Source organism: Coptis chinensis, chromosome 4 (assembly GCF_015680905.1).
Source record: "Coptis chinensis isolate HL-2020 chromosome 4, ASM1568090v1, whole genome shotgun sequence".
Taxonomy (NCBI): domain Eukaryota; kingdom Viridiplantae; phylum Streptophyta; class Magnoliopsida; order Ranunculales; family Ranunculaceae; genus Coptis; species Coptis chinensis.
This window is the reverse complement of record NC_141459.1, coordinates 91,824,964-91,847,487: the sequence shown is the minus strand read 5'-3', so window position 1 is coordinate 91,847,487 and position 22,524 is coordinate 91,824,964. Positions and strand designations below refer to the sequence as shown.

At 36.5% G+C, this 22,524-nt stretch overlaps 2 long non-coding RNA genes and 2 pseudogenes across 2 annotated transcripts; 1 reads left to right on the top strand and 3 right to left on the bottom strand.

The window, feature by feature from the left end:
- The first annotated feature begins 389 nt into the window (after positions 1–389).
- LOC147505650 (cytochrome P450 94A1 pseudogene) lies at positions 390–9,315 on the top strand (annotated as a pseudogene).
- Positions 9,316–10,377: 1,062 nt separating this feature from the next.
- LOC147505649 (putative linoleate 9S-lipoxygenase 5) lies at positions 10,378–14,744 on the bottom strand (annotated as a pseudogene).
- A 2,446-nt stretch (positions 14,745–17,190) lies between these two features.
- Positions 17,191–20,792, bottom strand: LOC147505648 (uncharacterized). Its single transcript, XR_015220639.1, has 3 exons — positions 20,684–20,792; positions 19,835–19,873; positions 17,191–17,243 (listed from the first exon to the last, which is right to left on the bottom strand). It is a non-coding gene; the product is annotated as an uncharacterized LOC147505648 (long non-coding RNA).
- A 309-nt stretch (positions 20,793–21,101) lies between these two features.
- Positions 21,102–21,551, bottom strand: LOC147505647 (uncharacterized). Its single transcript, XR_015221179.1, has 3 exons — positions 21,457–21,551; positions 21,301–21,363; positions 21,102–21,158 (listed from the first exon to the last, which is right to left on the bottom strand). It is a non-coding gene; the product is annotated as an uncharacterized LOC147505647 (long non-coding RNA).
- Positions 21,552–22,524: the final 973 nt, after the last annotated feature.

Sequence of the window (22,524 nt, the reverse complement as noted above, 5' to 3'; positions counted from 1 at the left end):
CAAGAAGAAGGTAGGGTTTAGAGTATATTTTACTCTAACCTACAATTCATATATTTATACTGGGTGATAGGTTTCACCGAAATAGAAACTACTAAATAAGATACGATCTCACACATATAGAATGTGTGAGACTCTACATACTTCAACAAAAGCTTCTCTACAGATGCAATCCAAGTCACATACTTCAGACAAGAGTTCACCTTCTGTAATCAAAACCTATATCTTGTCATCGATGATGCAACAAATAAGGTAAGCAAATCATAGCTATAAGTAAACTCCAGGTTTCAAGCATCATCTAGCGTTAGACGCGTTACCTTTATCATATCAGCCACAAACAACACATAATTAACAATCCCTTGCACATAGTATTCGTATAACTTTTATTGATCATGTTCCTGTATGGAGTCTTTGCAGTTTTCCTTCTTTTCGTAGTTCTATTCTTCTTCCTGATCTTCATCAACATCAATATTCATCAAAAGTCAACTTCATGTTCAGTCTCTAAATTGCCTAGATCTTACCCATTGGTAGGTTCATTTTTCACCCTCTTCGCTAATAAAGACCGACACAACCAATGGGTTGTGGAAATTCTCAGTGAATGTCCTAATGGAACATTTGTTTTTGAGGGTGCTTTAGGTTTCCGTCAGGTTGTTACAACCAATCCTTTGAATGTGTAGCACATTCTCAAGACTCGATTTTCTGTTTACCCTAAAGGTAATATCTTTAGCATTGCATTAGTCGATTTCCTTGGCAATGGTATATTCAATGCCGATGGTGATAACTGGAAGTTCCAAAGACAAATTTCAAGCCACGAGGTCAACACTAAGTCCCTACGAAAGTTTGTCGAGACTGTTGTTGAATCAGAACTCTCCAACCGCCTCATCCCCATTCTATCAGATGACGCGGCAGCTAAAAATTCAGCCTTTGATCTTCAAGATATACTCCAAAGATTTGCCTTTGACAATATTTGCAAGATTGCCTTTGGGTTTGATCCTGAATACTTGTCTCCTTTACTCCCACAAGCAGCATTCGCAGTAGCTTTTGAGGATGTTGTAAGAATTAGTGGGGAACGCTTCAGTTATATACTACCAATAATCTGGCAGTTGAAAAGGGCACTTAACATTGGGTCAGAAAGGTGACTAAAGCGTGCAGTTACACTGATCAGAGAGTTTGCACAACACATTGTGAGTGAAAAGAAACAAGAACTCAAAGAAAATTCGTCACTTGATTCGGTCGATCTTCTATCAAGGATTATGTGTTCTGGCCATTCAGATGATGCCTTTGTAATTGATATGGTTATAAGCTTCATTATAGCTGGACGTGACACAACCTCAGCGGGGCTAACATGGTTTTTCTAGTTAGTTGCCTGCAACTCTCATGTAGAAAAGAATACATTAAAAGAGATTATGTTAGAGACCCCTCAAGCATCTGTCTATGATGAAGTGAAGGACATGGTTTATACTCATGCCTCACTCTGGGAAAGCATGAGATTGTACCCACTAGTCCCTATAGACACGAAAGAGGTTGCAGGCAACGATGTTTTTGTTGGGGAAAACGATACCAATCGATCCCCACTAAGAGAGCTTGCACTTGGACAATCTACTACTCTAATAAAAAATCTAAGAACAAGTCCAATGGAGAGCTACTAAATTGGGCTGCTAAAAGGTATCACATAGGCCTTTTAGCTTGCCCCGCCAAATTTGGCACCCCAAAATCAAAAAACCAATCCAATCGTGTTTTATGTTTTGAAGTGCTAAATGATACAGACGGCATAGTTTCTGTCATCCGTCCATTATTTTGTAACTTAAGTTGAATTTTTTTTTGGACGGATGGCACAGTTTCTGCCGTCCGTCGAAATTTAACACATGGACGGCATAAACTATGTCATCCGTCTCCCGAACTTATTATAGCAGCTGCTAGCGAAGGTCTTAACTTTGGTTGAGCCTTTGACTCCTTCCAAATTTAAGACCCATTTAGTAACCCCATTGGAATGACATTTTTGTGGTTGGGGTGCTATATTTGCCTTTAGCAACCCATATAGCCCCCCATTGGACTTGCTATAATCTTTCACTACAACAAACAACCACAACCTAAACTATGGATATAACTATCACAAACAAGCAATAGAAATATAAAGCAAGTAAAACACACCACAACACAAAGATGTACCGTGGTTCGGCCAATGATACTTACTTCCACAAGAGCTAATCCTTTTATAAGTATGGGAAGGAAGATTACAATCACTCTTTTCAAGTCTCTCCAACTTACTAGATCACTCATCTCTCTCCTTACAAGTTTTTCTCTTTACAAGAGTTTTCTCTCAATTTTGATTGCTCTCATAATTGGGTTTCTATTCAAGACTTGGTTTCCCAAAACCTAACTTTTGTTTTTATAGTAATATGAAATTTCGGCGCGTCTGTGAAATTTCGGTTCCAAACGACATGCCCATGTCAAAATATAAAGTCCTGAACGACATGCATGGTGAGGTCGGGCTGATGTTGCTCCAAACGGTCTGTACAGACCGTGGAGACTTAATTCCACCAGACTCAATTTTGAACGTCGTGGTCGGGTCGTTCACTCTTCTTACCTCACGATACATGCAGACCGTTCAAACTTGATTCCAATAGAACTAACTTCAAACGGCATGGCCGGGTCGCTCGCACTTCTTGTGAAATGGTACCATGAGGTCGTCCATCTTAATGGTGAGGGACCCCAACAATCTCCCCATCTCGAAACCATGAGGGGGGATACTCCACTCCCTAATCAACATGAGGAGTATGCGACCATTCCGGCGGTAGCACAACAAACATCAAACTTACCTTTCAGTAAAACTTTGGTCATCATATCCGACCCGTTCTTGTCGGTATGGATCTTCTTAATACACAATTGCTTGTCTTCGAGAACTTCTCTAATCCAATAATAACGCAAATATATGTGCTTGGATCTAGAATGAAAACTCGAATTCTTGCTCAAATGGATGGCGCTCTGACTTTCATATATAACTACAAACTATATATTTCTACTTTAGCCCTAGTTCATCGAAGAACCTCTTCATCCATAGCATCTCTTTACAACACTTAGTGGCTGCAATATACTCGGCTTCTGTAGTGGAGAGGGAAACACACTTTTGCAACTTAGATTGCCAAAAACTGCTCTCCCTGCAAAAGTAAACAGATAACTGGAAGTGGACTTCATAGAGTCAACATCACCTGGCATGTCTGCATCTGTGTAGCCTTCAAGCAAGGTCTTACTCCCACCATAACACAAACAAGCTTTGGAAGTACCCTTAAGATATCTCAATAACCACTTAACACCTTCCTAATGCTCTTTACCCGGATTTGACAGAAAACAGCTTACAACGCCAACAGCGAAAGCAATATCCGGTCTTGTACACACCATTACATACATCAAGCTATCCACTGCGGATGCATAAGGAATCTTTTCCATTTGACTATGCTCATGCTCACCCTTTGGACACATATCTATGGTCATGCGGAACTGGCCACCAAGCGGACAACTGATTGGCTTCGCTTTATCTATGTTAAATCTCTTCAACACCTTCTCAATATAGCTTTCTTAAGAAAGCCACAACTTCCCACTCTTTCTATCACGAGTGATCTGCATCCCAAGTATCTTCTTTGCATGACCCAAATCCTTCATCTCAAAGGATTTACTCAAGTCTTTCTTCAGCTTAGATATCTTGTTGATGTTCTGGTCAACTATCAATATATCACCCACATACAACAAGAGCACTATGAAATCCCCATTTGGAAATTTTTGAACAAACACACAATGATCAGAAGCGGACTTCATGTAGCCATGTTTCACCATAAAGGAATCAAACTTTATGTACCACTGTCTCGGTGCCTACTTCAACCCATACAAACTCTTTCTTAGCTTGCATATCAGGTGCTCCTTGCCTTTGACCTCAAACCCTTCTGGCTAGTCCATGTATACATCTTCTTCAAGATCTCCATAAAGAAAATCTATCTTGACATCTAGTTGCTCAACTTTTAGGTTCATACTTGCGGTCAGACCCAATACCACCCTGATATAAGTCATTTTAACTACAAGAGAAATTTTTTTATCAAAGTCAATACCTTTCCTTTGACCAAATCCCTTCACAACAAGGCAAGTTGTGTGCCTTAGATGTGGATTATTCTCCTCATGCTTAACTTTGAAGATCTACTTATTCTTGAGAACTTTCCTTCCTTTCGTTTTCTCAACTAAGTCATAAGTGTGATTCTTATGCAAAAAATCCATCTCATCATGCATGGCCTTCAACCACTTCTCTTTTTCTGTACCTTCAAGAGCCTCTTGATAGTACATATGTTATCCACCATTAGATAGTAAAACATATGTATGCAGTGGATACCTAGTTGAAGCTTGTCTCTCTCTGTCGGGCCTCCTTACCCCATCTTTTTGTAGCTCAGGAGGATACACTTCATCTTGCTCAGGTGGTGGTTCATGCACTTCATCTGCATCTTCTATATCAATAGGTTCTATCCCATCATGAGTTATAGGATCATCATCATGAGCTTCAAACCCATGGTTTTTTGCATTCTTAATGCCTTCTACACGTTCCAGAGTATGAACTTCTAGTTCTAAGTCAACAAGATCATCAATGAAAGCTTCTAGATTCTCACCATTCTTAAAGTCTGTTATGGTTTGGTCTTCCAAGAACACAACATCTCGACTTCGGATTACCTTCTTGTTGATCAGATCATAAAGTTTGTAGCCAAACTTCTCATCCCCATAACCCAGAAAAATGCACTGCTTGGCTTTGTCATCAAGTTTGGATCTCTCATCCTTGGGAATATGAACAAATGCCCTGCACCCAAATACCCTCAAATATCCATAATCAACATCTCTACCTAACCATACTCTCTCTAGATAATCACTATTCAGAGGCTTCGAAGGCGATAGGTTGATCACATGTACAGCTGTGTGTATTGCTTCTACCCAATAACTTCTAGGTAACTTAGAGTGAGACAACTTGCATCTCATCCTCTCTACAATGGTCTGGTTCATCCTCTCGGCTATACCATTGTGTTGCGGAGTCTTAGGAACGGTCTGCTCATAACGAATCTCATGACTCTTGCAATACTTTTCAAATGGCTCAATGTACTCACCCCCATTATCTGAGCGAATACACTTCAAAGGCTTCCTTGTCTCTCTTTCCACCATGCTATGGAAAGTCTTGAACACGCCAAGTACTTCATTCTTGGTCTTCAGACTATATGCACATATCTTTCTTGACGCATCATCAATGAAAGTCAAGAACTACGAAGCTCCCCCGTTGGACTTTACTTTCATAAGACCACATAAGTCTATGTATGCTAGCTCAAGGACATTATCCTTTCTGTGAGAGGGGAATCTTAGGAAAGACACCTTATGTTGCTTTCAAACCAAACAATGAGTACATCTATTTAAAAGCGTACCTTTTATGTTTGGTAAGGCCTTTTGCTTGGCAAGAACTTCCTGATAGGGTTATATACTAAAAACATTATTTTTGTATTAACTCTAATTCTTTATATTTTGAATGAGAATCATATGGCAAATGTTATGCATATTATATATGTTATTAGTTATATGCATGTGTCTAATACTTTATGTTGTAGATGATATGGTGTGAACACACAGAAGATCATATCATCAGTACCTTATAAAGTATAAGTATAATCTGGTATTAGTTTATCTAGATGGATTTTGACAAACTATTAGTACGGTTGTAGTATAATCTGGTATTAGTTTATATTGACTATAGGATTACACTAGTACACTTTGTGTGTATTGAACAGGACCAAGTGAGGTTGTTTCTCCTTATACTGACTCTATAAGAGAACAAACGCCTCTGTTATTATGGATGCTTGTCCTCCTAATCTGGATATAATAATAGGCACTTACATGCATTGTACATTGCTTTAAATCATCAATGAGTGAGATTCATTTGTGAATCAGCAAACTCGATGGATTGGGTAATGACATTGTATGTAAGGTGTGTTGTTGATTATAGAAGGAATTCGTGTCCCGCAAGAAGTCGGGTTGATGATGTCCCCTTGAGGAGCTCAAAAAGATTGTCATGTAAACCCTACAGGTGGATTTATTCCGACATGACAATGAGGTTGAGTGGTACTACTCAAGGACATAAGAAGTTAATTAATGTAGTTGTCAGTAACTTGACTTAATCAACGGACATTCGATATCTTAAACATGGGGAGATCAACGAGCATATAATATGGAGCCCATAAACGCTGACACGTAATTTGGGATTAGGGCGGTAGTGCAACAATGGCCTTTAGTGGAATAAGCCATTTGTTGACGGACTTGGGCCGTGTGTTCGGGGTGAACATGGGAAACCCAAGCCCGCCAAGAGGCCCAACCCTAATTTCTCCTCATGGTCCCTATTGTAGCCTATAAATAGAATACTCTTTTTCTCTGGCCAAAATTCATTATTTACTGGTTCTGAAAAAGAGGCAAGAAAAGTAGATCTGAATTCGTTTCTGATCTTGAGAGAAAGAAGGGGGTTGGTAGATCGTTGTCCACACAACATCCAATCTATTCTAAAGGAATACAACAGAAGATCAAGATGTTGATTTCGGATTTCATAAAGCTTGGATTCTTAGAGTTATCTAAACCGATTCTCAAAGGTATGTTTTCCAATCACAAATTGTGGACACCCATTAATTCCGCTGTGCGTGGTGTTCGCGATTTGTAGAAATAGGCATTCTGAATAACGGTTCCTACACTTCCATGCCTTTTTCTTTTATATGACACAATCTCTTATGCCATAGTTCGGAGGAAGCTTCTTCTTGTGCCGCATTCAACTCTGCTTTACACAAACTAGCCTGTGTCTTGTAAAGCGAGCAAATTTTCTTCCCTTTGGCTACTACAATGGAACCTCTACTCAGTTTTCATACCCCATTACCAAACAAGTTTTGAAAGTCATCATCATCTAACTTCCCAGTGGAAATTAAGCTTAACCGAATGTTAGGGACATGTCTTACATCTTTAAGTGTCAAGGTGTAGCTGACATTGGTTTCTACATGATCATACCTAATGCCTATAATCTTCGAGACTCCATTGTTACCTATCTTCACTTCACCAAATTCACCACAGCTGTAGGTAGTGAAGAAACTCTTCTGCAGTATGACGTGATAGGATGTTCCTGTATCTATCACCCACTCTGTATCCTGGCATGAGGTACTAACACAGCACTCACCACAATCTGACACAATCCCCACTAGATCATCGTCTGCTATTGCGGTAGTATCTCAGCTTGTGCTTCTGTTATTTACTATGTCTTCATGTACACAGTTATTTTTCTCATCCCTCTTCAGTATTCTAAGCTCATACCTGAAGTGATCCTTGGTGGCCTAATAGTAACATTGTCTATCAGTCTTATGAGTTCTAGCTTCACCCCTAGATTTGCTTATGTCACCACCTCTAGAATGAGATGGTTTTTTGCTCTTACCTTTCCCCCGCTTATCTGTGATAAGGATCTCTGAGTGAGATGAGCTGCTTCGTGAATCCCTTCTTGTCTCCTCATTCAACAATGCCCCGGTAGCCATCTCCATGGAAATTATTCCATCCTTAGTGGCTCCATTAAGAGAAACTGCTAACATTTCCCAATTGTTGGGTAGAGAGTTTAATAGGAATAGAGCCTCAACTTCGTCACCCATATCAATTTTCAACAAATACAACTGATTGATGGTATTATGTACTTCATTAAGATGCTCAGACATCGAAGAACCTTCTTTGTACACTGTGTTACCAAACTTCTTAATGAGTAGTATCTTGTTTTCGGCCGACTTCCTCTCATAGAGGTCTTCGAGTTTTTTCTACAAGCCAAAAGTGGTAGTATCTTGAGATATATGGTGGAAGACAATATCGTCAATCCACTATCGAATGTACCCAATTGTTTTTCTGTCAAGTTTGCTCCACTCAGCCGCCGCTATTGCATCTGGTTTTACTCCTCCATTCTTAATAGGTTGTGTCAAGTCCTTCCAATAGAGCAAATCTTCCATCTTAGCTTTCCAAATAGTGTAGTTAGCTTTATTCAGAATAGTTATGCGAGTGTTTACAAAATGGTCCATCTCAACAAGTTATTTCAACTCAAAACTCCTCTCAAGAATTTTATAAAACACCTTTTGGGCAAGATTTGGATAACAACCTTGTTGGGCTTAATCCAATCTGGCTCTGATACCACTTGTTGGGGAAAATGATACCAATCGATCCCCACTAAGATAGCTTGCACTTAGACAATCTACTACTCCAATTAAAAATCTAATCTTTCACTACAACCAACAACCACAACCTAAACTATAGATATAACTATCATAAACAAGCAATAGAAATATAAAGCAAGTAAAACATACCACAACACAAATATGTACCATGGTTCGGCCAATGATGTCTACTTCCACAAGAGCTAATCCTTTTATAAGTATGGAAAGGAAGATTACAATCACTCCTCTCAAGTCTCTCCAACTTACTAGATCACTCCTCTCTCTCCTTACAAGCTTTTCTCTTTGCAAGGATTTTCTCTCAATTTTGATTGCTCTCAAAATTGGGTTTCTATTCAAGTCTTGGTTTTCCAAAACCTAACTTTTGTTTTTATAGTAATCTAAAATTTCAATGCGTCTGTGAAATTTCGGTTCCGAACGACATGCCTAGTCGAAATATTAAGGCCCGAACGACATGGTGAGGTCGGGTTGTTGTTGGTCCAAACGGCCTGTGTAGACTGTGGAGACTTAATTCCAGAAGACTCAATTTTGAACGGCGCGGCTAGGTCGTTCACTCTTCTTACCTCACAATACATGCGAACTGTTCAAACTTGATTCCAGTAGAACTAACTTCAAACAGCATGGTCGGGTCGCTCACACTTCTCGTCCATCTCAATGGTGAGGGACCCCAATAGTTTTACCAGACAGGACAGTTGTAAGGAAAGGAATGAGGGTCACATATCATCCTTATGCAATGGGGATAATGGAGAACTTGTGGGATGCAGACTGGGCAGACTTTAAGCCAGAGAGATGGCTGGAAAGGGAAGAAAATGAAAGAAAACTGAGGTTTGTCACAAGGGATTCATTTACTTATCCTGTGCTTCAAGCTGGGCCAAGAATTTGTCTTGGTAAGGAGATGGCATTCTTACAAATGAAGAGAGTGGTAGCTCGAGTTCTACACCATTTTCAAGTCTTGACGGCATTGGGTGATGGTTTCGAACCTGTGTTTTTCTCTTATCTCACTTCTAAGATGAAAGGCGGTTTTCCAGTGAGGATTAAAGCTAGGGAGGGTGATACGATCATCGAGTTATAGTCGACATGTTTGTGGTGTCGAGTATTATGATATGGTGTGTAGTAGTTGATCACTACTTTAAGTACTTTAATTTTTAATACATAAGGTGCGAGTTAAGTATAAGGGTTAGTTGCTGGATGTAAGGACGAAGATGATGATCTCAAAGAATGAAACTAAGATCTTTAGCGATAAAGTAGCACTTGTTTTGCCTAAGAGCTCATCAAGGTATGTAGCGCCTTCTGCCAAGGATCAAAATCAATGGACTACTATGAAGCCAAAAGGAAGCAAAAGGATGCAAGAGCATTCTTCAGGAGAAATAAAGCCTACGCCTTGCAATGATGAAGAAGGTAAAGTCGCTAACAGAAAACCAAAAGATAAGACGTCTTGAGGACCACACTAAAGAATATTGGGATGATACTTTGGGACTCACTTATGTGTGTTGTGCTTGTGAATGATTCTATTGTAATTATGAGAAAGCACAGACTCATCTTAGGAAGGGTCATCCTAAGATTGTTAAGGACATCATTTTCTTAGGTTCAAATGTAGCATGGTCAGTGTGTTATCTTAAGTATGTTAGGCTTGAAGCCTATTGTTATTGTTAGGGAGGCTTTGTAAGGTTTAACTATTTGCAATATAACATAACAGGTGGGGGTACAGTTTGCCTTAATCCTAGCTTACTTTTTCAAAAAAAAAAGTATAAGAATAGGAGTTAGTGCTCACTGAAATTTTCTCAATGATTTATTTGTTACAAAGAGTTGTAAAAACTTCTTAATACTTACAATATACTAGTATGTGAACCGTGTTTTGCACCGGTTTCTCGAAAGTAGCTGATGCACACATGGTATTTTAAGAAAATTCTACTCACAAAAAGATTTTTTATTGATCTTCGGCAACGGTTTAGGAAACGACCGGACTAAATGAACATGTATTTCGAAAGTTGTTGCCATTTCAAGTTTTCAACCAATTACTCCCAAGATTGTGAATGTTCAGTTTTGAATTTTGATGATATTTATATTCATTTAAATTGGTTTATTTATAACAATGAAGGTTTAAGTATTGGTAAAGGTTGTACAAACTGGATACCATCTCTTTGATGTGATCAAGATTTGTTTTTCAAAGAATACAAAATGCCGAGTAAAATAGTATTCTCTGCTAATCAAAGAATACAAAACACCCATATGGCTATATTGAGACGCTGTTAGGAATCCCCCGTCCTGTATGTCCACCAACCCGAGAAGTATCAGAAGTGCTGGGATAGAGCAAGGTGTATGGAACATTTACAGGCCCCACCCGATTCCTCCAAAGCATGTTTTTGTTTAACTTTTCAATTCTGTTTTCAATCTCCACTAGCCTATCTCTGAATCGCTTAAATGCTTCCTTTGATTCTACATCAGATGTCCATTCTGGAGTATCTCTCTACCCAAGATAGACCTCATTGGTAGAATGCCTGGACAATATTTCTATCAAGGAAATGCCAAGGAGTGTTGGAAGCTAACTTGTAATTGTTCTAAGGAAGACTTTGTCAGGGTTGGACTCGAGCTCAGCATACTCGGGTGTTCCAGGCTCAAGCATGAAACAACGACTTATTGTTGGACGGTTCTTTAAGTCGTCAAACTCATACCAAATACTTCACATTTTTATGGAGAATTGACTACCATGAGCTTTTTCAAGATTAGATTACACACACCATGATATGAAGCTCTGATATACTTGTCAACTACACCAACGTTACAACCAACAATCACATTAAGCCTATGGAGAATCAATGATGGTAAAATATGTTTTTCACGCACATTTGAATTATACATATACAAAATTGATGGTTTGAGTGCAGATATGGACTTCTGTAGGCAGTTAGTCAAATTAACTTGAATTCAAAGTTCTACATAGAATCATCAAGTGTTAAGACCTCACATACGCATTGCATACCTGTGTGTGACATGGGTGGGGGAGTAAAAAGATGTATGCTACACTGCATTGCCAGTACGAATTCTGGGAAAAACAAATGCTACAAAGCATTGCTGGAGAGGTATATAATAGCCTGCAAAAAAAACAAAAGACAATGCAACTTTAGAAATCTACCAACACCAATCTTGGATATATAATAGAGGTGAGCATAAATAACACGAGTATAGCCCAAAAAACCACTAAAACATTCATCAAGATAGACGACGAAATTAATCTCACTACACAAGGGTGTCCACAGGAACATCACTGGGGGCGACAGGAATGACCCCATCGTCTAATATCGCCAGTTATGCGACAATGCAACTGCAAACCAAGCCAGCCCACATAAACACCAATGTTAAAAAAAAATTCTTTCAATTCCAATGGAAATTTCACATTTAAAGAAACAACATAATTAGGTATTACCTTGAAGGGGTTGCTTCCATTTGCGCTCCATGGAAAGCTCTTGGTATTTCTTTACAAACATATCATAATATCTTGTCAATTTTTCCAATGCACGATAACAAGACAGTCAAAATCAGACAAAGTTTTGATGAATCTCAGCGTCTGACGTGTTTAAATTTAATGTCATGCAATCCAGTTAAACAAAAATACCCATGAATAGAAGGCTCCTACTTCATCCAATCTGGAGATATCAAACACCAAATCGGCACCTTATTACTAATCAAGAATCCTTCTTGACATGCGAGATGTGATTCAATGCTTAATTTGCTCCAAAGTAAGTATCCTCAAGACTCATAACAAATGTGCGATGAAAACATTTTTAGTTGGAGAACCAATATTGAAGGGCCAATGACCTGTGTGGTTCCCAACAGCACTCATAAACATCTACCAACTTTAACTTCAAACGTCTTCCTTGAATATCCATACTTAGAGTGAGTCGTGCAAGATAGACAACATGAAGGTCTTTACTGAAAAGAGTGTTGGGATCTCGACCCCAGCTCAAAGGTAGCACGTCCAATCTCATCTAAATATATAATTGTTCCATCTAACCTTGGATTCGTATATATATCTTTGTATGTTTTAGTGAACTCCTCCAATATCTGGATTCCCACCCAACATGTGTTTAAAACGTGTGACGATAAATCTCTTAGCGGGGCAATATATAAAAGATCACCAATTGAAGGAAAAAAGACTTCAGACTCTTTTGATAGAAATTTAGGCCATCCTCACCATGAATGATGACCGTCTTGGTGTAATTAAGATTTAGTAGAAGGCTTAGGTAAGAATATGCAAATCAATATTTTATTTTATTTTTGGATTGTGGTATACAACTTTCATTTCTCCTTTTGTTTTTATTTTTCTGTTTCTATAAATCAAAACCTCCTCCTCGTCCCTACGAGTTGACGACATAAAGTGGGAAAATCTTGTATTTGTTCCACAAAGAAACAGTAGAGTCTCGTACTGACAATAATATACGAACTCCAGCTTACTACCTCATCTTTAGTTTGTTAAATAATATGAAAAACAAACAGCAGCATGAGGCAATAATATACCCCCAATCAAAATCCTCTTCCATATATCATCATAAACTAAGCTGCTAACCATCCCCAAGTTGGTATCCACAAAAAAAGCTATCTTGATCATTTTTCAAGTTCCCATAAAAATTGCAAATGCCAACCAAGCTTTGTAAAACGGTATGTACAAAGGCAGAGTAATCAAATACAGAAGTCTCCTAAAAAAATAACATGTTTCCACCAATCTTCTAAAAATGGTCTGTTTTCATAATATTTCATACACAGTCAGAAATTCAATTCCACTTAAATATCATATTCCTAAACATTTATAATTAACTATAACATCAAATAAATATATGTACCTCAAAATTTCTGCATGGAATGCTAAGGCCAGCCATATTATGATGGTACATGATTCGGTGAGCTCAGTGACTGTTTGCATCTTAGGCAACCATGGTTCATTCTTCTTATCACCATGCCCCACGCCATGAATTTCCGCCCACCAAGACTGGAGCTCAGAGTCGCCTTGGATAAATACATCGCTTGGGTAGTAGAAAGAACAATACTCCTGAACCCAAGTTTCAATCGCTGACTAGATCTCTAGACCATCAACAACATATGGATAATCTTCAATCATTAGATGGAGGCCATGAGGGTGGCTTGGGGCTTTAACTATTATTCCTCTGAATTAAATTTGCATGGAAAATATGTTAGTTCCTTGCACATATAACATATAAGTGCTAGAGATTTATAGATGTTTGAAACTTTAAACATATTAAATTACCTTTTAATGAGATCTGGAAGAAGTGTCGGTCTGAGAAAATAACAACACGCTGCATTACATCCTAAAGGTTTTTTCATCTTGAAAAGTCGAAAAGCTCTTACCCAATTATATGGACATTTATAAATTTTGAAAGATTTTCAAGCCAAGAGTCGAAGCTCTTCCCCACCTATACAAAACATATATACATATGCATGCACTAAATCTCCTGAAACCTATATACAGACTACGAAGAAAAGTAGTCTTAAGACTTATTTTCCTAAACAATGTTCTTATACAGACAATGTTCTTATACAGGAGGGCCATATGCATGCACTAGGGCCCTCCTGTATAATGAAACAATGTTCTTAACATATTAGTACACATTAGTTAACATCTTGTATAATGAGATCGTAAAGAACTTTCAATTAAGTGGAAGACAATGAGCAAATAATAAGTTTAATGTATGTATAATATCCCTTTAAATAACAAAAATATATAAGTAAAGCAACTTCAACATATAACTTGAGTGTATTTTCGTATGTCGTGTCTAATAGAATTTTTTTTCTCGCACTCTTTCGTTTACGTCATGATTCTATTGATGAGAAGCCTTATGAATTCAATTAATCCTGTAGTAAGAATAATTTTAAATCTCATTAGTTATTCTTTCAATATTTTATTTCCAAGTATTAGGGAATGAATATGTTACCTGAATTTCTACACATTGTTTTTTGGCATTTGCTTCTTCATTCTCTTGTTTGATTTTGATGCCCTGTTTTTAAGATAGTAATTGAATAGGTTAGTAGTAGAGCAAAACGTTAGCTATGACTATTTCTGGGGTATGAAAGGAAGTTAAAGTTCCACAACTTGCCTAGGCAATAAACTGCAACAGTAAAATTTTAACAATGCATTATAACCAACAGTAAAATTTGTACTTACCTTTTCAATTTTGTCTAATTTTAAGACAGTTAATGAGCTATATTTTCCATTTTCACAGTTGTACTTTGTTATTCTGACTTCAAATTCATATTCCTTGCCAATTGCTTCTTCTAATATTTCAGAAACCAAGTCAAAGCCATTTTCCTGCATAGAATATTTTAATATCAACGTGCGAGATTTTTTGTAAATAAATGTAATTTTAAAGAGTTAAAGCTAATTAATACCTTTTTCTCAATTTTCAACAGTTCATCCAAAGGACGTTGCAACAAATATTCGGCCTCATCATCAAACGTTGTTATCAACTTTTTGCATGTTGAATCTTCCATTTTAAATTGGACTTTGTACTTGCATAGAATGTAATTACTTTAGTCTCTATGAAAATATTTGTAATTTTCTTCATAATATTTGTTTCAATACCTTTTTGTTGGTTCTTTCATTGAAATGGAACAATAGTCACACCACCATTCTGGATATTTTAGTTATACTTTTCTTCTGCACTGATCGCTTTCATAACAATTGTAATGTCAGTTGTATTTGTTGTCAATATCTAATATTTTTGCTTTAAATTTGTACATTTTTCCCTATACATTGATAATTTCAAATTTTGTTAAACAGTAAAACAATAATTAAAAAAAAGAATTACACATGAACTTGGATAAAGGTAGGAAGTTACCACTGATGAAATACTCATTAGCAATGTATCAATTTCTTCTAAATTTTTCACTCGAATTGCCTCTGTTGCATAGGTAGGTGACTTTTTTCTTGAAATTGGCAACTCTGCTCATTGATTGTTTGAACTGCATTTTACATGAGAGATATGTCATAAACTTTAAAGTATGTACATGATTTTTTCTTGTGAAATAAGTAATTGTTACCTATTTTTTTTAACTATGAGCATCATCTTTCCAGGTTTATATACACCTTTGATTGTTGTCGGTGTTGTTTGGAGTACATATTTACCTGAAGCCCAATAACTTTGTACATTAGCACATATCACTCAAATTTATTGAATGTACATATTTAGATAGATGCACCTGAGAACAATCTGACTATTGTTGAAGTCACAGTTATGATATCTCTTGGGCCATTTTTTGTTAGGACTTGTGGTATTTGTTTAATCCGATCTCCCCATAAAGTAATTTCTAAGCATTCCATTAATCTAACAACAAATAAGGAAATAGAGTTCAAAATATACCATTGGTGATTAGTTGGTTTATTAAATAGCAAAGTATCATTAATAAGAAAAAACATATCTCTCATTATCAATGTAGATTGATTTTTTTATATGATTGACCCATTCTTGTGTGAACAATTTTTTGCAATTCACCGATGTTGTTGTAGAATCCAATGACATCTGAATAAGGTAAACTTTATTGGTAAGCCTATGAAAATTTTACCAATAAACGAACTAATGTACTTTGAAAAAAAAATGTTAGAATTACCAATAAGAAATTCGTCTTGCTTATCTCGTGGGGCTAATTTCTTGAAATCGACAAAGCAGAATAGTCGTCGTGGAATTGATGTTTCATCTAAAATATTCCTCATGGTTGTATACTTCTCAAATGTTATCTTGTTTTTATTGTTCACGGGGCAATAAGACCTAACATTTTTAACGGTGAATTTTTCCAAATGTACCACTGAACCATCTTGAACTTTTTCCTTAAATTGTGGATAGATCTCCATAGGTATAGACGCGTTGATTTGGTCACCCTGTATGAATGACAAAAATAATGGATATAAATCTTAAAGTGATAAAAAAGATGTTGAATAAGTGTGGTACTTACTTTTTCGTCCATGAGGATCATATCCTTACTTAACAATGTCTCATTTCCAGCTAGGTAGTGGTCCTAGCTTCTATCAATTCATACTCTGAGCTTCAAATTCCTAACTGACTTGGTGGCTTGCTTTATCAAACTGTAATGAGTTGTCACTAGGTGAAAATAAGACTTTTTTGACGGGCAGAACCCGTCAAAAAACACTATTTTTGACTGACATTGCCTGTCGTAAGGCTCGTCAAAAAATTCACAATCGTTTTTTTTCTTGACGGTTAGTTACCGTCAATAATTTTAAATTTATTTGACGGGTGGTGAACGTCATTAATAAATAGAATTGTTGACGGACTATAACCGTCAAACTTTTCTATTTCACTAGTCAAATTTATCCAATTTTAATGGAATTTGGGATGCAAATTTGAAAATTATTGACGGTATGCTACGTCAATTTTCTGTATACATAAATTTTCTTGACGGTCTATATCCGTCGTTTTTCTGAGCATTAATGTTTTTTTAAAAGAAATTCTTATAATCTAAATTTCATATCCATTTTTCTTGCAAAAATTAAACCATCCAACTCAAATCAACATTCTACCAAAATACAATAGATACGGGAGTAGATTCTTTCATCAAAACACACATGTGATTATCTAAAACACCAAAATATTGTAGCAAATTACATTACATGAGTTTTAGTATACTCCATAATCCATATACATACATCATATGTATGCAAAACCAACTAGGTTGCACAAAAAAAGTGAAACTACTAAAATGCACAAAAAAGAGTTCACCAACTCACATCAAATTGGCTCCACAAAAGGCATGGGCCATATGATTGTATCTCCAATTGAAATGTCACAAATGTTCCTTCCCCAACATATAACTCAGTTGTGTGATCAAAGATACCGTCAATTGTTATGTTATAAATGAAATGAGATGGTACATCATTAGACACTTCCAAGTGCAAAGTTCTTTTCCGAAGTTCTTTAAAAGCATCGTGGATGGTGGATCATATGACACTTCATCAAGAACACGTGATTGTCTTCTTACCTACAGTACAACATCACGGTATAAATTAATACAAGTATGTTCAACTCTCAGTGAAAACACAACAATATTTAAATTTAAATACTTAATTTAAATTGGCTTATTAGCTCAATTGGTTATAGCAACATCCATTCTCTACCGAACGGATGCTTAGAATATACAAGATCGCAATTCCATTTCTTTTCTTCACCGACCGGATGCTTAGATGTTATATAGTGCACACCATCCGTGATAGAATCACCAATATATCATATTTCGATTACCATTGTTCGCAATTATGGAAAACTATAGACATGTAACCAAGATATAAGTGGCTTAAAAAGGTAAAATACCAACACTGCTCCTCGCTTGATATGGGGTGACATTATGACAACTAGGGTACAACAACTATTGGATGGTGCTCGAAGCAAGAAAAGAAAAGAAAAATAAGATGCATCTACAACAATGTGCAAGACGCCAAGAACATATCGATTCGACTAACGGACCTAGTACTCCCTACATGTACATTGCCTCATTCACATTTTCTTAGTCCATCTAACGTCTCTACAGATGCCAAAGCCTCTTCCAAAACCATAGGAGCTACTCAACCCTAAATGTCAGTTGCATTCAACCATAGGAAACTGTTTAAACACGACTTCTCCTGGAGAGTCTCGCTCTGAAAAAGAAGGTTTTAACGAATCCAAAGAAAAGAGCACATTATGGCCATGATCGGCTAAAGATCACAGCCATCTCACGAATTAGATTCGAACCAATCAAGCTACTTGCCCTTTAGTAGATCGTGAGCAGGTCTGTCATATAAGGGTTCATCAGCACCAGTGTTTTCATTCTCCCAAGTTGGCAGTACTACTTCGTCCGCATCTCTTCCATCTTAGCCAGTGTTTGGTACCCCAAACCCAGCTGTCCCGTTTGGTTCAAACCTTCAAAGTACTAATAAGATGAATATTGAGGATAACATGGTAGAGGACACAGTCTAAGCATCTAATCCTGCACTTCCTAAGAACTTCTTTTCAGTAAAAATGAGACACTGAACTTCTTTCATTTCAGTAAAAATCGATAACGCCTCAATAAATCTCTTGTTCTCAACAAAGTACTAAGAAGTGTACAATAACTAATAGTATCGGAACAACACCAACTTCTCTCATTTCATAAAGAAGCGTGGTCGCTTCACCTAAAAAGCTTAGCTTTATCAAACACATTAATCATAGAATTATAAGCAACTAAATCAGGAGTAATACTAGCATTCTTCAATCTCATAGATATAGATATTGCTTTACTATAATCACAAAGTTTAAGCGATTTCTAGATACCCATAAAATAAGACCTTTAAAAAAAAATCAGCACAACTATACGCCGTAAGCTGTTATGCTAATGTCACGACTAAGTTGGCCATGCACCAATTTTATATTTCCAGATGCATGCACATATAGACCAACCAAACTGGGGTTTGTAAGTCAATCTAGTAAGATCAAGTTGTACCAAACAGGGGATTGTAACCAGGGTAAATATAGTCCGATCTAGTTGTAAAAGCCTTTCCGATAAAACCTTCTATCGACAACAAGCACCTCTGCATGCTCTATATATACATGATGCTAAGAAAGGTAAAGAAGAGAGCGGGTAACATGTAATCGCTCAAGAGACTTGCATGAATTAATAAGGTTGTTCCCTTCCTTGGTTTTGTCTCAGAATTGTTCAAGCAAAGGAAGAGGTGGGGTTAAAATGTAATCCAACTAGATCCCAAAAGGAGCTCAAATTACAATCTTAAAACCACCTCGACTTCATGAAACCCAAAGTCGGACAGACTCAACAGCCCTCTACCTCACCATTACTGAAACAAAAATAAAAGGACACACGAACACGCACAAGAAACAAGAAAATACATATCCATGCTAATAAGCCTACAGACTAGAATGATGCAATGCCCTTGTTTTAATTTCTTTAATAACATCCAACCCTCTCGCTAGTCGCTTAAGCAATAAGCATGCGATGTCTTCATTCGCCCATCTCATTCAAAAGAACTTTAACACACAAATCTTAGAGGCTTTAGAGCATTTCAATTCTGACTCCATAAAGCCCAAGCTAATTTCAAATTTGAGCACTTGTTCAAGAGTTAACTTTGACATTTACTAGAAATTAACAATCAGAAATAACCTCCAATGGCTCCGGATAACCGACCGCGAACATGCCCACTAAATAACTACAATTAGCTTACTTAAAACGGTCATAAGTTACACTCAACGCCTAAGTTTTGTCTAGTTCTAACGCCACCGAATCACTAACAAGTACCACTCAATATGGTAAACCTTTAATTTCTCTTACGAACCCGTTGGATTTGTATTATACAAAAGATTTTATGCATTTGCGGATTTTGGCCGTGAAACGACTATAACTATAGCATGGCTTTAAAAACGGCTTCATTTAAAATCACAAAGAATAAAAAGAAATAAAACAAAGAATACACAATATTTAAAAAGATAACATATGAGGATTGAAGCTATGTAAATTGAAGTTATGAAAATAAGAGGTAACGAGAGACTACATACTTTGCATTGGTAACGAGATTCTAAGTCCGGTAGATCAACATATAAGAAACTCACCTTTGCCAGATTTACTTAGACTGAAACCACAAGAACCACCTATTCAAGAGATGTAAAACAAAAGTAAATAAACTAAAATATAATCTTAGGCATCAGTATTTCATCAAAAAGCAAAAAGAAATATGAAGTAATGACAAACTTAACGCAAACCCGTATCAAAAACTATTCAACCTACGTCATTTATCAATTTTTCCCTCAGATTGTCTTGCTTGTTGGCTACTCTATACACTAGCCCTCAAAAGGAATCAGATTTACTTAGACAATAGAATGATAGATTAAATTCGTTACTGGGTTGTGAATTTGACTAGGATACCACCAATTCAACAGTAATTGCTAATAAGGTTGATTTGTAATCAATATTTAGCAATCAAAGTAACATACCCTACAATATTCACATATAACTAAAGATGTACAGTTGACATAAATAATCACTATGTAAAACTTGTATTAGTTGTATTAGTTGTATGAACTTATTGACGATGTGATCTTTGGTTTGTAAAAGCATTTATGCAGTCTGTCTACCTACACCTTGCCTTATTTACCAATAGCTAAATAAAATTAAAAGAATGCATGCTGGATTGGGACACTCAATAGCTTGACTCCCTTCAAGCCATTTGATTAAAGGCATAGTATTAGTAACTGTTAAAAGAGTTACACCTTACAAACCCTACAAATTGCAATAGACCAATAAAACCCTGAGATAGAATTGTGGAACCCAACCATATCATATATACTTCTAATCAAAAGAAATTGTTATATCTAGTTATCTCCCATACAATTTTTGGCATTTTGCATATGCTTCTAGAGTAATATATAATAGATACGTGAAGATCCTAACTATAGACTCACCGCTGACGGTAACGCTTATCTATATCAATTAGACCATGATATTTCTCTGGAAATGGTAGCAAAGATTTTGTGAGATTGCAAATGACCTTACACAAACGTAAAGCACCCCCGAAAAGAGAATAACAAAAAAGCAACTTTAATCCAAAGATTGTGCAACGAAAAGAGCAACACGTAATCGCCATGGTCATTCGTAATAAAAATCTATAAGAAACACTTCATGAAATTCATGCTCAAAACCAAACAAGAATATGTATAGTGGTTGCTTCTGAAAATTACTAGGAACCACCAAAAACTACAAAATTACGACACTAATTAGCACACATTTATAACTACTTAGAAATATACTCCAATTAGCATAAGCTAAAACTCTAAAACAATGATGTTTCATATGGAAATACCTCGTACTGAAAGATCTTCTCTCCGCTTTAGTTCCTTAATGCCATTTAAAAAATGCAACCAACAGATTAATTTTTAACTGAAGGCAAAGACAATCACAAAAAATGAAAAGTTAATACTCTTCTATGTATGGCATCAACTACCTAGTCTAATGTAGCACACAGATATCCAAGGTTGACATGCACATGCTTATACAAATTTAAAGCAAAAGCAGAAGATACCTACTCCCTTTTCTTCAATTCAGCCTGCTTGAATTGGAGTTCCTTCTCCTTCTTTTTGATATCCTGATTCAAAACAAGTACCATATGATGAGTTCAGGTTAAAGCTTAAATAGGGCATCCTAATAAGGTAATTTGATGTCCTGAAATTTATCTTACCTTTGAAGAATCAAGAGGAATATCAACTGTTGCACCACATTGAACGGGAGAGAGAGGTTAAAGCCTTGAGTTCTTGGCGGGAGTAACACTTCCAGATTCTAACAATCAAACCAAAATGTTAGCTTGATACAACATAATACATCAAATGAATCTCGAAAACAAACAAAAGGATAAAAAGCGAAAAAACTCCAAGTCATAGTAACATATATAACTAACAATTTCAGAAATTAGACATTACCTTCAAACAAAAGCAAAACCCCATGGCACCATCTACCCGAATTGAATCAAAACAAACAGATCTGAAATTCCAAAGAACTAGATACCTAGTCAAGAAAACCCCATGGTAGGTTACCTTTAATTCCGCTTCTGCCTAACAACACATCCAAGAAATCCCCAATCTTTAATTGCATGATAAAAGCTTGTACATCACCTTCAACTTGTAATGGGAGAATCATGTTTGGATAAGAGAAACAAAGCCTTCTAACCCCTTTCCCGTTTAGTAAATTCAAAGAATTAAAATTGAAAATGTAGAGATGAAATTGTTAGCATTCGCAGAATTTGTTGTATATGACGATGAGTTTTGGTTTTGACCAAATAAAACTGAAAGAGAGAAAATTGGAAAAGAGCGAAAATTTGGGGGGAAGGTATTCGTGGAAAGAGAGAAAATTGGAAAAGAGAGAAAATTTTGAGGGGAAGCTATTCGCGCTTTGGGTTGGGATTTCGGGGAAATTTTTTTGACAAGCTTGGTCGATCGATTTTTTGTTTGACGGTTATGGACCATCAATTTCATAAAAAACCCGTCAACTATATTCTTGACGATTAGTACCCGTCAGTTCCTACCCGGGTCAGGAGTCAAAAAAACCATATTTTCACCTAGTGTGTCATGTCTAAATGCTGCAAGTTCAGTTTGTTGCATTATATAATGTTAGATCGGCCAAGAATAGATAAGTAGGATATTATCTTTTCAAAGTTAATATAATTAACTAAAAAATAAATATAAAATGAAAACAAAGGTATGTCCAATGAAGTAGTAAACTGTAGTGATTTCAAACACTTGACATATATAGA